This window comes from Crocodylus siamensis, chromosome 13 (genome assembly GCF_052110815.1).
Source record: "Crocodylus siamensis isolate JL-2025a chromosome 13, ASM5211081v1, whole genome shotgun sequence".
Classification (NCBI taxonomy): Eukaryota; Metazoa; Chordata; order Crocodylia; family Crocodylidae; genus Crocodylus; species Crocodylus siamensis.
The window spans coordinates 1,897,935-1,909,371 of NC_143407.1; positions in this window are offsets into that span (position 1 = coordinate 1,897,935).

The following is an 11,437-nucleotide window of genomic DNA, read 5'->3' on the forward strand; positions in this document are numbered from 1 at the left end:
CCCCTCCAGCCCTAATGTCTAGGAAATCTATGAACTGTCAATAGGACTTAAGCTCATGCTTAGTATTAAGTATGTGCGTATGGGCTTCCCCGAGCTGGGGTGGGCATTATGGCAAGGCAAAGGGAGGCTAAGACAGGCCCATGCTGTTTTGGTAGAGTTTTATATCTGCTTTTGGGCAGTGCAATAGAAAACTAGGCCCAAAGTGGGTAGCAGGGGTCTTTAGACAGGAAGCTGGCAGCAGACAGCTCACCGCAGTCTCTGCTGCTCCGCGTCTCATACCAAACCGTTGGCTTTAGCTGCACGCGCTGAAACCGCGCCAAACACCGTTTGGCTTTGTCTCCAGCCCCACAGAAGCCACCACCGGGATTAAAATCCCGAGTCAGACACACCCAAAACATTACTGACATTTCTGCTGGCAAATACAGCTGAGACCGATGGCGGGACCCCCGCTGCCATCAGTGAGATCCCGGTGACTCTCCCTTCACAATCCAAATCCTTCCTAAGCATAAAGGGCAAAGCTGCAGTGATGTGCCAGGCACTCAATTTCCGGGAGAAATGACATGAAGAAAAAAGTAAAAAAAGAAAAGAGAAAAGCAGGGGTGCCTAACTCCATCCCTGCATACGCAGACCATCCACAGGCCGCAGGGGCTATTCCCATCTTACCGCTGCAGGGATTAGCCTCTGCTTCCCCAAACCGTGCAGCGAGGCAGACCCCCACCATGGCTGGAAGCAAAGCCGCGGGTCTGTCGTAGGTGCGACGGGCTGCAAAGTGCCTCTGATTAAGACGACCGAGCAAGGTCAAACTCTGCTCAGGTAACAGGGATGGCACGTGGATCAACAAGAGCCGCTTCCTCGAAGTGATCGCCGGTAACGTCTCTGATGGCCGGGAGCTCCCGAATCGACAAAAATGCCGGAGTGCACAGCGATAGTGATATGGGCACCGCTTTTGCCATACAAAAGAAGAAGCGATGGCATATATGGGTGGCTCGGTTCGGGCTTGGGAGCAGAGGATGCTTGCCTTGCCTCCAGGAGTAGGGTGAACGGGGGAGATGCTGCAAGGAAATGAGCACGGGGCAGGGGAGGAGAGACCAGTGCTGACACTCTCTAGCTAGGGAAGAGAGATCTGATTTCCATCCCTGACACTTTGGCAGGTTATTTTCTGTTTCCCGTGGTTGGTTTGCCCTCTGAGGACGGCAGATATGATTCCCAGAGGACCAGCGACCAGCAACAGCACGGAGCCTGTGCCCTCCTTGGCTCAAGCTGCTCTGACTGGAGGCTTTTCAGGGTGAGGCCTTAGTGAAAGCAGCTTCCTGACAGCCCCGTCGTTTTGGGACCAGCCTCGTTAGCAGTGGGAGCAAAGGCAGGGTCCCAGGGGCTCTCGAAGCTGGTCTGATACTGGTGCTGCTGGGGGTGTTTCGTCCGCTCCAGACTGTGTTAAGGACTGCAGAAAACAAGGCAGGCAACTGCGATGTAGCATCCAAAACACATCACCTCTGCAGCCTCCGCGATCTGGGGGGGAGAGGGGCCGCGGTGTCACCGCCAGTGAAGGCATCTGCTCTCCCCTCCGCTGCTCGCCCCCTCACCCACCTGCTCTGCTTTCCTTCTTTCCCCTTCCAGGTCCCGCGGGCTATCGTGCCTCCCCAGCTCTCCGTCCTGGTCCCCCGCCTTTGTGCCGTGCTCCCTTCCGCTCCGAACAACTCGCTGAGACCATGCGCGCCACCAGAGGCATTTGGCACGTTCGTTTTTGCCAAATGACCCCTATAGATAACAAATGTCCATTGGGTCCCAGCCTCCGGCTAACGGCCCGTCTGACTCCATGCAAGAGGACGTTGTTCCCCAGCGCAGGACGCTGCCTGAGCTGCCTGCCTGCCTGGGCGTTTCGATAGGTCCCGTGGTCCTGTGCAAGCACGCGCAGGCTCTTCGGGGAATACATACATTACTGTCTCTCTCAAGGTATTTCCTCCTGTGACTGGATATAAACAATCCAGAGGAGGCTCTAAAGCAGACTTTAATGACCTGCTTGAGAATGAAATGTCTCTCCTGGAAATGCCCAGCCACAGCGCTGCTGCTGCTGCTGGGGGATTTCTGGGGCCATTAAAGCCTTCCAGAAATGTCCCAGGTGTAAAGCACTCGCCTGCTGCTTGTCAGCCAGCAGGTCCCTGCCATTGCCACCGCTCCGGCTCCCCCCAAAGACCTCACGCATCCCATTTCCCTCTGGCTGCGAAAGCTAATGGGATCTCCCCTGGCTGTAATGAAATGCACGCTCACTTGTGCCTGCTCCTGTCCTCTGCCTCTCGGGCCCTTAGCCCATCCACACCTCGCTCGGGGCCCGGTTGTAAAGGGATCCTTATCCAGAAACAATCAACACGCCACACACATGGGATGCTCCCTTCCCTCTGTCTGCACAGTGGAGAAATGAAGCTAACGCTGGTCTGGAAGGAAGGCCGCAGCAAGGCAAGCTCCCTGCCTTTGTCACACATTTCAGCCCAGGTTTGCTCTGGGGCAAGCTAGAAGAAACCCGGGAGTTGTCTTCTGCATCCTGCCTTCCAGTCCCAGACTGCGGAGGGAGAGGAGCACCAGGGAGGACACAGAAATGATTTGAACCATTCAGCCGAACTTCTCCAAGCCACTGGAAAACCTCCGCTTTGCTTGTGGCTAAGAGTGTGCATGGCCGTGTGTGGGGGTGTGCGACTGTGCGTGAGCAATGCCCCTTATTCCGTCTACGCAGAGTCCAGCAAAGCCCCAGCAGTTTATCTCAGTTCATTAGGTTACCTGGTGAATGCGCTTTGCAGCTTTCCAGCTTTGCACTTGGTGCACGCGAGGGGGTTATTCGACCGCAGAGCGAGGGAATTCAAGGGAGATCTGGGCTTCTCATTATCTCCGTCTGACAGGGGCGGCAAATACAACGTGCAGAGCCTGGGGGTGTTATTTCAGGGCTTGGGAAAGCTCCCCGCGGCGATAACTTCCCCTTCTGCGTGCATGCGAACGCACACGGACAGTAGAGCCAGTGCCCACCATTTCCTGAACTGGGGGGTGGGCCCGTCGCTCCAGGCCCTGAGGTGCGCTGTGCGGACGAGGAGCTGCTGGCCACTTCCAGCTTTGGGACGGGACAGTGCCAGGCACCTCCCAGCAGACACAAGCTACCAGGGCGTTAAATACCAGCACCGCTTTTGTAGCGTCACCCCAGAACATCAAGCCCCAATTCCTGGGTAATCTCTGGGGCTTGTTCCCGCCCAGCATCACATCTCGCTGTCTTATCAGATACCCGCGGCATGGCGACATCCCGCTGCAGACAGTCAGTCGCAGGATCAGGGCTAGGGTTGCTACAGCAGACACATCTGAGCCTCCCATGCTGCGAAGCATTAGTTCACTGCCCAAGCTAGGAATGGCAGCAGGAATTTGGGTAAAAATGCACATGCTCCAACTAGGAAGGTTGCTATTCCTTACCCTTTCTCCAGCCACCAGCTTCTGCTATCAAGGACCGAGCCAAGCAAGCGCTGGTTGTCCCCAGGGACAAGCACCTGCTGCTCCCATTGACTCTAATGGATGCTGCAGCTGTTCGGACCATGAGGGCGGGCACCCAGCCTGGATCCAGACCCGCCTAGCCCAGGCTCCCGCCCTGGGAAAGCTGCTTCAGAGGCAGGCACAAGTGGCAAGGAGCCACCATCTAACCCTTCCTCAGCAGAATTTGGTTTAAAGCCCCCAGAAAATGGGGCTAAAGCAGGAGGGGGTGTGCAGAGGGTCGAGGTGAAGGGAGGTCAGACCCCATCCAGACTCTTATCCATCCTGCAACCTGCACTGCAGCCTTGCCAGCTATACGCAAACTAACGGCTTGGGTCCGACTAGGATTTGGGCCTTGACGGTATTGTGTGACGGGAGCGAGCCCCGCAGGCTAATCGGTAGTGGCAAGGGGCAAGAAGCTGGTGTGGGGATGGAGAGACGTGGCGTTTCTTCCACCAGCTTGGAAGCGGCCCCTGGGAATCTGCACTGAGCGGCCCCTGCGTTCGGGTCCTGACGAGAGGCTCTGGTCTCCCGCCTCTCGACGGGCCGCTCTCAGTTTTGCTCTGTCCCCCCTTCCTTCGCTCCACGCCAAGGCAAACGCTTCCTGGCTTTTCGTTCTCTCTTTCTGGGGCAATTCTTCCGTGCTCCTCACTGCTCGTGTTCCCACCGAGTGCAGAAGTCCGTTTGCATGGATCTTACCACGTGAGCAGCTTCAAAATATGTCGCCAGGACAAAGGCGTGACGACGTGCGCCAGATGGCCCGGCAATGAGCTTAAGAGGGGACAGTGTCTTTGGTGATTTTCAGGGAAAGGGTCCCATTTTCCCAGCCGACTGTGCCTGTGCAGTCTGTCACCACCACCCCCGTGCAGCCAAGCCCATGTCTGAGAAGCAAGATGCAAGCTGCAGCCCCCCTTCTGCCCTGGATCCGGGGTCTCATGTTCTCAGGAGCATCTCCTCAGCCTCTTTTTATTTGCTCGGATGCCTCTTCCGCTCCCCCGCAGCGCTTCTCAGCTCCGAGCCTTCAAGTGCTTTGCAAGGCAGAGGTAGGCGCAGGGAGAAGGGCTGACGTGCAGCCCCGTCGGTGTGAAACGCGACTTCTGATTCAGTAACTGCACGGGACCAGCTCCGCGCCGGGCTGGGAGATGGCTGCTTGCTTTCCTCTTACCTTTCCAGGGAGCTTTAAATCAGAGCATCGTTATGGACAGTTTTTTTTCTTTTTCTGTTTTTTTTGCACCGGTCCTGGAAGCACTGCAATACCAGGTCAATGCATGGAGTGGATCGTTATGGACAGTGCCGTGTGACCCAGGCCCCGAATGCACGTGCCCCGGTATCTTTAACCACAACCTTTTAACCGCTTGCCCCAGCATCTGCCATTACCACGGGGTCACGGTCAGGTTCAGGGCTCCACTGCACAGCCCTGTACCCCCTTGTGATGCCCCCTGCACGGGACCAGGGTGACCCAGCGGGCAGGGTGCTACTTCTGGAGCTACACGTGCTCTTCCTTTCAGCAGCCTCATTGTCCCCAGAGCTTTCTTGTCGATTTTCCGAACGCCGCGTAGCTCGGATCCCAGCAGCCATGGAGCACCTGCCGGTGCATAGGCACGAGGGAGAAGGGTGTGCCTGGGGTATCAGGTGATAAGCACCAGACGATGAGATCCTGCTGAAGACACAGCAGTGTGTAATTTTAATGCAGGCTGAGACTGACACGCAGCCTGGGCTTTGCTCGGACCTGCTAACTCACGTCAAGCTGCAAGCACCCTGTTTTCCATCAGCCCCTGCCACACATTCACCACCTTGTCTCCACCTACACAAGGAAAGAGCTACCCTTTCTCCCTAGTGCAGATCAGGCCAGCACCTGTCCTCCACAAACCTACTTCTTGCTTCTCTTTTGTAGGATCGCCAGCTCCATCCCACCTCCAGCGGGGTTTCCTGCCTCTTACCACTTCCCTCAGGGTGGCTGTTCCTGAACGTCACTCCTCCAATGGGTGGAAACCCTCTTCTCTCTGTAATTTGTTGTGCTTTTTTTAATTTTTTAGGAAAATCTTTCCTGTCCCAGGTCAAATAAGTCAGATCAGGTCCAAATCTGTTTGAGTCCCTCTGTGGCCCTGCTACCGGAAAGTATCCTCCACCCCAGCCTGGGGCTTCAGATACTTTGGTGAGCATCCTATGTGCAGGTCCAAAACTGGAAGCTCGGGGTTGGGATGCCCCTGAGGTTTTCCTGCCCTCGGCTGTACGGCTGCAGGAGCAAGCTAGGGAGGAGTTTCCCATTTCCATAAAGTCGGCGTGTCGCCGAGATCTGCCCACTGGACTGGGCAGTGGGAAGGTAACTATGAGGCTCCCGTAGTGAGTCCTGTCTGCAAGCAGACAAGGGCGCACCCTCCACTTCACAGTGCCGTTTTAGTTGCATTACCTTGGTCAGGGTATTTCTCCTGCCACCATCGTGGTCACGGTAAGTGTTTTGCTGGGCATGCATTATTGCATCGAGCCATCGTAATCACAGAACTTGGAGGCCCAGAAGAGTAGTACTGATCCCTGCTCCCCGACTTAACCTCCTTTTCACAGGGACAAAGGTTGTAGCCGAGTTGGTCTAAAAGTACAAGCGGACAGTGTGCTAGAGGCAATATCTTTATATCGTTTCCATCACCAAGTCTCCTGCGAAATATGAAACATCATAACAAGGACGACGCATAATTCAACATCCTGCTTGCCGTCAGACACCTTCGAGGTAAACGGACTGCTCCAAATTTCTGTAGTTGGAAAAATTCTTTTTTTGCAAAGTTTTGGGCTGAGGAAGCATCTGCAATTGGTGCGTGCTCTTCCTGGATGACTCAGCCTGGCAAAGGGTATGTATACCCAAAAATTTGCAAAGAAGAAACTTTCCAACTCTGTAAGTTGGTCTTATAAAAGAGATCAGATTTACCCGATATCTGCCTGTCTGCCTGCGTCCTCAGACCAACGTGGCTACAGCCTATACCCTTGTCTCGGGTCCCAAAGTCAAGAACCCAGCTGTGCCAAGTCGCAGTTTGGCATCCTAGTAGGCTGGGATCTCTCTTTGGATGCCATTAATGGCCTCCCTGATGAGGTGGCACAGGAAGAGAGGAGAGTCCTCTGACGGGGGCTCGCCAAGATCCCTGCGGTGATGCTCAGCGGGCAGAGCGCTGGGCGGTGAAATGCAGCCTGGAGAGCTGGATGCGACAGCTGCATGTTACACGTTGTCCCAGGCTGCAGCACCGGGCTGTCTTGCTCAGCAGATGTGCCCTGTCCGGCTGGACGTCTGCATGCCCCACGATGGAAAGATCATATCCCTGCAGACATGTGTCCCCTCTCCCCTCCGGCCCAGGGCGGAGGACGGCCCTGTATGGAAACCCGCTGTTCCCAGGCTCTCCGGCAGGGTCCTGCCTTCCCAGCCCAGCGCGTCCGATACCGCACGCGCATGCTTCAATCCCTTCTGGAGCACCCTGTCACTCTCACGACGTGTCCCAGGTAAATTTCCCCTGGTTTCCCCCCCGGGGGCATTATGTTCCCAGTCGGGGTTGGGTTTCCTGACACAATGCAATTTGATGTGACGAGCGTAATTAGATCCGAGGCATCCTCACAGTGAGTCAGTCTTGGAAAACGAGAAACAAATTGGGGCAGAAGAAACCCAAACACTTAAACGTGGATTTTCCTGCCCCTTGCAGCAGAAGCCAATAAATAGCAAGGGAAAGGCTTTTCCCCACTGCCTGTCGGGCACAGCGAAGCCATGGAAATGACAGTGATGGTGAATAATGTAGATCCTACCCCTACCCCCAGGTGCCTGCACCCTGCGTCCTGGTAGGACTCCAGGCAAACCGTCCCTCTCTGCATCTCATGGATAAATTGAGGCTTTTGGTCGTAGGCAGAGGATGACATTTGGCTTGGATGGCTGAGATTTTCCAAGCCGCCCAACTCTCACTGAAACAAAGGCAGCTCGTTCAAGCACATAGCTCTGTCAATGCACACATTCATATACCGAGACTAGCATTTCCAAGGCACAGTGCGGACATAAATTAACCTCCCCCGTCACTGCCAAATCCTGCTCGCCTTACTCGGAGGCTTGCTTGGCCCCCCGTCCAGGTTGTCTGCTCAGAGGAGAGGTGCAAACTAAAAAGCTTCCGAACAGTAACTCAAATCACCCTAAGGGATTTAGACACCTGAGTCTCTAAGGCAGCACTTGCACTTCTTACTTCTCTCTATAGCCTACCTAGCATTGCATTGCCTAGGGCTCTGTCTGCCAGGGGATATGAAATGGGGTGAAGTTTGTGCGCTCCGATTTCAGGGCTCTTGCTAGGCTCCATCCCTGCTGTCTTGTCGGTCTACAGAGCATTTACCCGGAGCAGGCGCGGCGGGACACGGGAGAGGCGCAGAGTGCCCGAAACCCCTGCCCACGCTGCCCCGGGGCTGCAGGCTGGAGCGCCAGGGAGAAACGTTTTGACTCGCAATCGGGAAGCTCGCTGCACCGGGCGGTCCAGCTGGCAGGATTTCGGTCCCTCGGAGGCGCGGTGCCACGGGGATGCCACGTCCCAGGGCTCGGCCGGGCTCCAGCGACCACGGCTGCCAGCTGCCTTTGCGGCTCGAGCCCTCGGGGCTCTGCAGAGGGACCTGGGCTGTGCAGTCACGTAGGCACGCTCAAAACCATCATCACCTCGTGTTATTTCGGCAGCTTGCGGGGCCTGGGATTAGTGGCCCCTCCTGCAGGCTCGGCTGTTGTTTTACCCCATCCTCGGTGATGACGAGGGTGAGACGCCTGATTATGCGCATAAAAATGAACGCCTGCTCGTGTCCTGTGGTGCCGCTCATTAAAAATGCAGTCGTTAGAGGAGACAACGCTGAACAAAGCATATTCCTCTCACTTATTTTCCACTCTCTGTAATTAAAACATATGGTCAATTAATTTTTCATAATTAATGTTTTTACTTCATGCTTCTGTATTAATTCCTCTCACATGGCCGAGCAGACAGGAGCATTTATCTTCATTTGAAGCAGGGAAGGGTTTAGAGAAGGGCCGTGCCTCTTGTCGCGCCGGAAGAGTGAAGCCGCTGAGGTGCTAACGCCGCACCACTGCTTCTGGGGAGAGAAAATCAACAACTAAACTTTGTCTTTATCCTAGCAGCTCACTGGAATATGGAAATGAGATGCAAATCACAGGTTTAACCCCTCAGTAGCACTCGTGTCTTCGCGCACGTGCCCTGGACAAAAACCCAGCACCGACCTGCCGCCAGGGCAGCTCGTCTGGGTCTACGCGACAGCAGAGCTTAGGATTTAGCGTTCTTGGTAAATCCTTGCAAGGGGCAACGAGATATGAAAGGGGCAAGGCAGAGACAGACAAATCCACTGGGGACTTTGCTATCACTAGTCCACTTTGCCGCACGGCGCGGAGCTTATCTTTCCGGGCCAGCGTGTCTGGTTCCTGCCGGCGAAGGACAGGCTTTCCAGAGAGCGGGCGAGGGCCGCGGGGGGAAAGGGGCAGCTTTGCTCCAGCAAAGTTAAGTTTGCACCCAGCCACTATGGAAACGGGTGCACGGAAAAATCAGGACGGCTTTGTCTTGCACAAGACTGCAAGTCAGTGGGAACCTCTTTTCTGATAGCAAGAGAATCGGGCCCTGCGCTTAGCCGGGCTGATACCTGCCCCTGGTCCCTATCCCAGCGAATTCAAAGAGATTTTGGCCATCGAGTAGGACTGAGCCCCTAGAGCAGGAGGCAGCGTGGTTTTGCAGGGAGGCAACAAGTCTTGTGAGCAAATCCAGGCCACGTGGCAAACACGATCCCACCGCGCACCAGACCCGAGGGGCCTGCTGCTGCCTGGCCCCGCCAATGCTGCCACGGCTCCGCTAGGCCAAGGATGCTTTCGTGCACCTGCACGGTCCCCTGGATCCCCGACCGCCGAACTCTCATCCGTTTTGCAGGGTCCGTGCTTGCAGGCCGCCTGCTCCTGCCGCCTCTGCAAGTCAACGGCTGTAACCTGCGGAGGAGCACCGAAAGGTGACCGCAGGCATCCTGGAGACGATACCACATGGGAGAGCTCAAACCCTCGTGCAGACCCTCCCACCCCAGGCCTCTTTCTGCCCCTTCTGCGCCCGCGCTGGAAGCACAAGTGGGAAAGGGTTAAAAGCCGTCGCCCGAACCCTATTACATTCATTTCACTCGCTAGGCTCATCTAATGATGTTATTTAAGCAGGGCACCCTCTCATTGATTTTAATTACTCGCATAATTTGGAAAGTAATTCACAATGCCTCCCTGCAGGGCGCACGAGGCTTATTGGAGACGGAGGGTCGCAAATCTGCCACGATACATGAGAGGGAGGAGAGGAAGGGGTGGTTTCCAGCCTGGCCAGGCAAGCAGCAAATGGCTCTGCTGATGGTCTTTCCCCGTTTTCTTTAGGTTCAGCACGATGCAAACCTGCTGACACTGCCGTCGTGGGGAGCGTTTTTGGGGGGTGGCACGCAGACTGGTAAGGGTCTGCCTCAGTTTTATTTTCTCCATTCTGCTGTCTCTCTCCCTTCTCCTCTACGGGTCTCTTTAAACCCCAGGGTTAACTCAAGAGCGTGCACCAAGCTGCACAGACCTTCGTAGGAGCATGCCGGTGTGCACGCACAAAGCCGGCGTGCGTGGCTGGCTGGAAAGGCGGGAGAGTTCAAGGTGATGGTGGCACTTGAAGGGCATCCTCTGACCTCTACACCCACCCGCAACATTTCCCCGGGGACTCTTCCTCTGGTGTTGGCTTCGCTGAGCTCAACGGGCTTCAAACAATGGCGCTTTCGGGTGGGCCGCTGCCCCGCACCTTGAGAAACGGTGTTGTGGGGACGTTTCGTGGCTCTGGTGGCCCCTCCACAAGCACCAGCTGGCCTGAGTGCTTCGGCAAGGTGCAGACTGCGACCAAACCGAGCCATCCCATGCAGGCTGGAGCGGTACCAGGAGGACCTGCCTCGTCACGGTCCAGCCCAAAGCCAAGTGGTAAGAGGCAGGATAAGCACCGTTGCGGTGCGATACGCAGCTCTGAGGCCACCCTTCATTTACGTACTAGCTGCATACGCATGGCCCAGAAGAGAGGGAAGCAGCTCTGGGGAGGCGGGCAGGATGGAGACGGAGAGAGAGGGGCAGGAAACCAGCAGAGCATCCGCTTGCAGACCTCAAGGGCCGCGGCCTGATTCTGCTCAGACATCCATGTCAAAATGGAGGAAGCCTACGGGGGACGACAGCAGGGCTATCGAGACCCGGAGGTAGACGGCGTCACGCCGCGACGGTTTTGCAATTCCTCATTCGTTACCTGTGACGGCGTGACAGACGGCGGGCGGCCGGCCGCGCTCAGACGTGCGCAGCCGCTCGCTCACCCCTGGCCTGGCGGGCAGTGCACCGGGGTCCCTAAGCCCGGGGCCTGCTGCCCACGCCCCCCGAACAGGACCGGGCAGCTGCCGTCCTCTGCTGAGACGCCGTCCGGCCAGGGGTCGGAGGGAGAGGCGCGTCTCCCAGCTGCTGGGGCCTGCCCGTCATTGCTTTAGGAATATATTCCAGGAAGCGCCTCGTCTCTCTGCATTTCCCCCCATCCCCTTCCACAGCAGCTGCACATTAATTGGCCCTTTGATATAGTCAGTGGTTCTTTGCCAAAGACGACGCGCTGTTGTCTCGCTGAAGGGCAGGGAGGAAGAAAAAATGGGAATCCGTCGCTACTTCAGGCAAGGCAGGAGCTGCCTCTCTCATCGCCCGTGGCGGCTTCCCTCTTAAATAAATACCTTCGGAGCTAACAGCCCCTGCTGCTCCGGGAGAAGAGCCCATGAGACAGGCCTGGCATTTGCTGGCTATTCAAAATAATTCTGTTTACAGTTCTTGCGTTTTTTTAAGTTTGCCGATGCCGCGCTGCTGCCCGCATGCACGCGCACACTTGTTTGGCTTGCTGCAGAAGCCTTTGTAAGCTCCCGA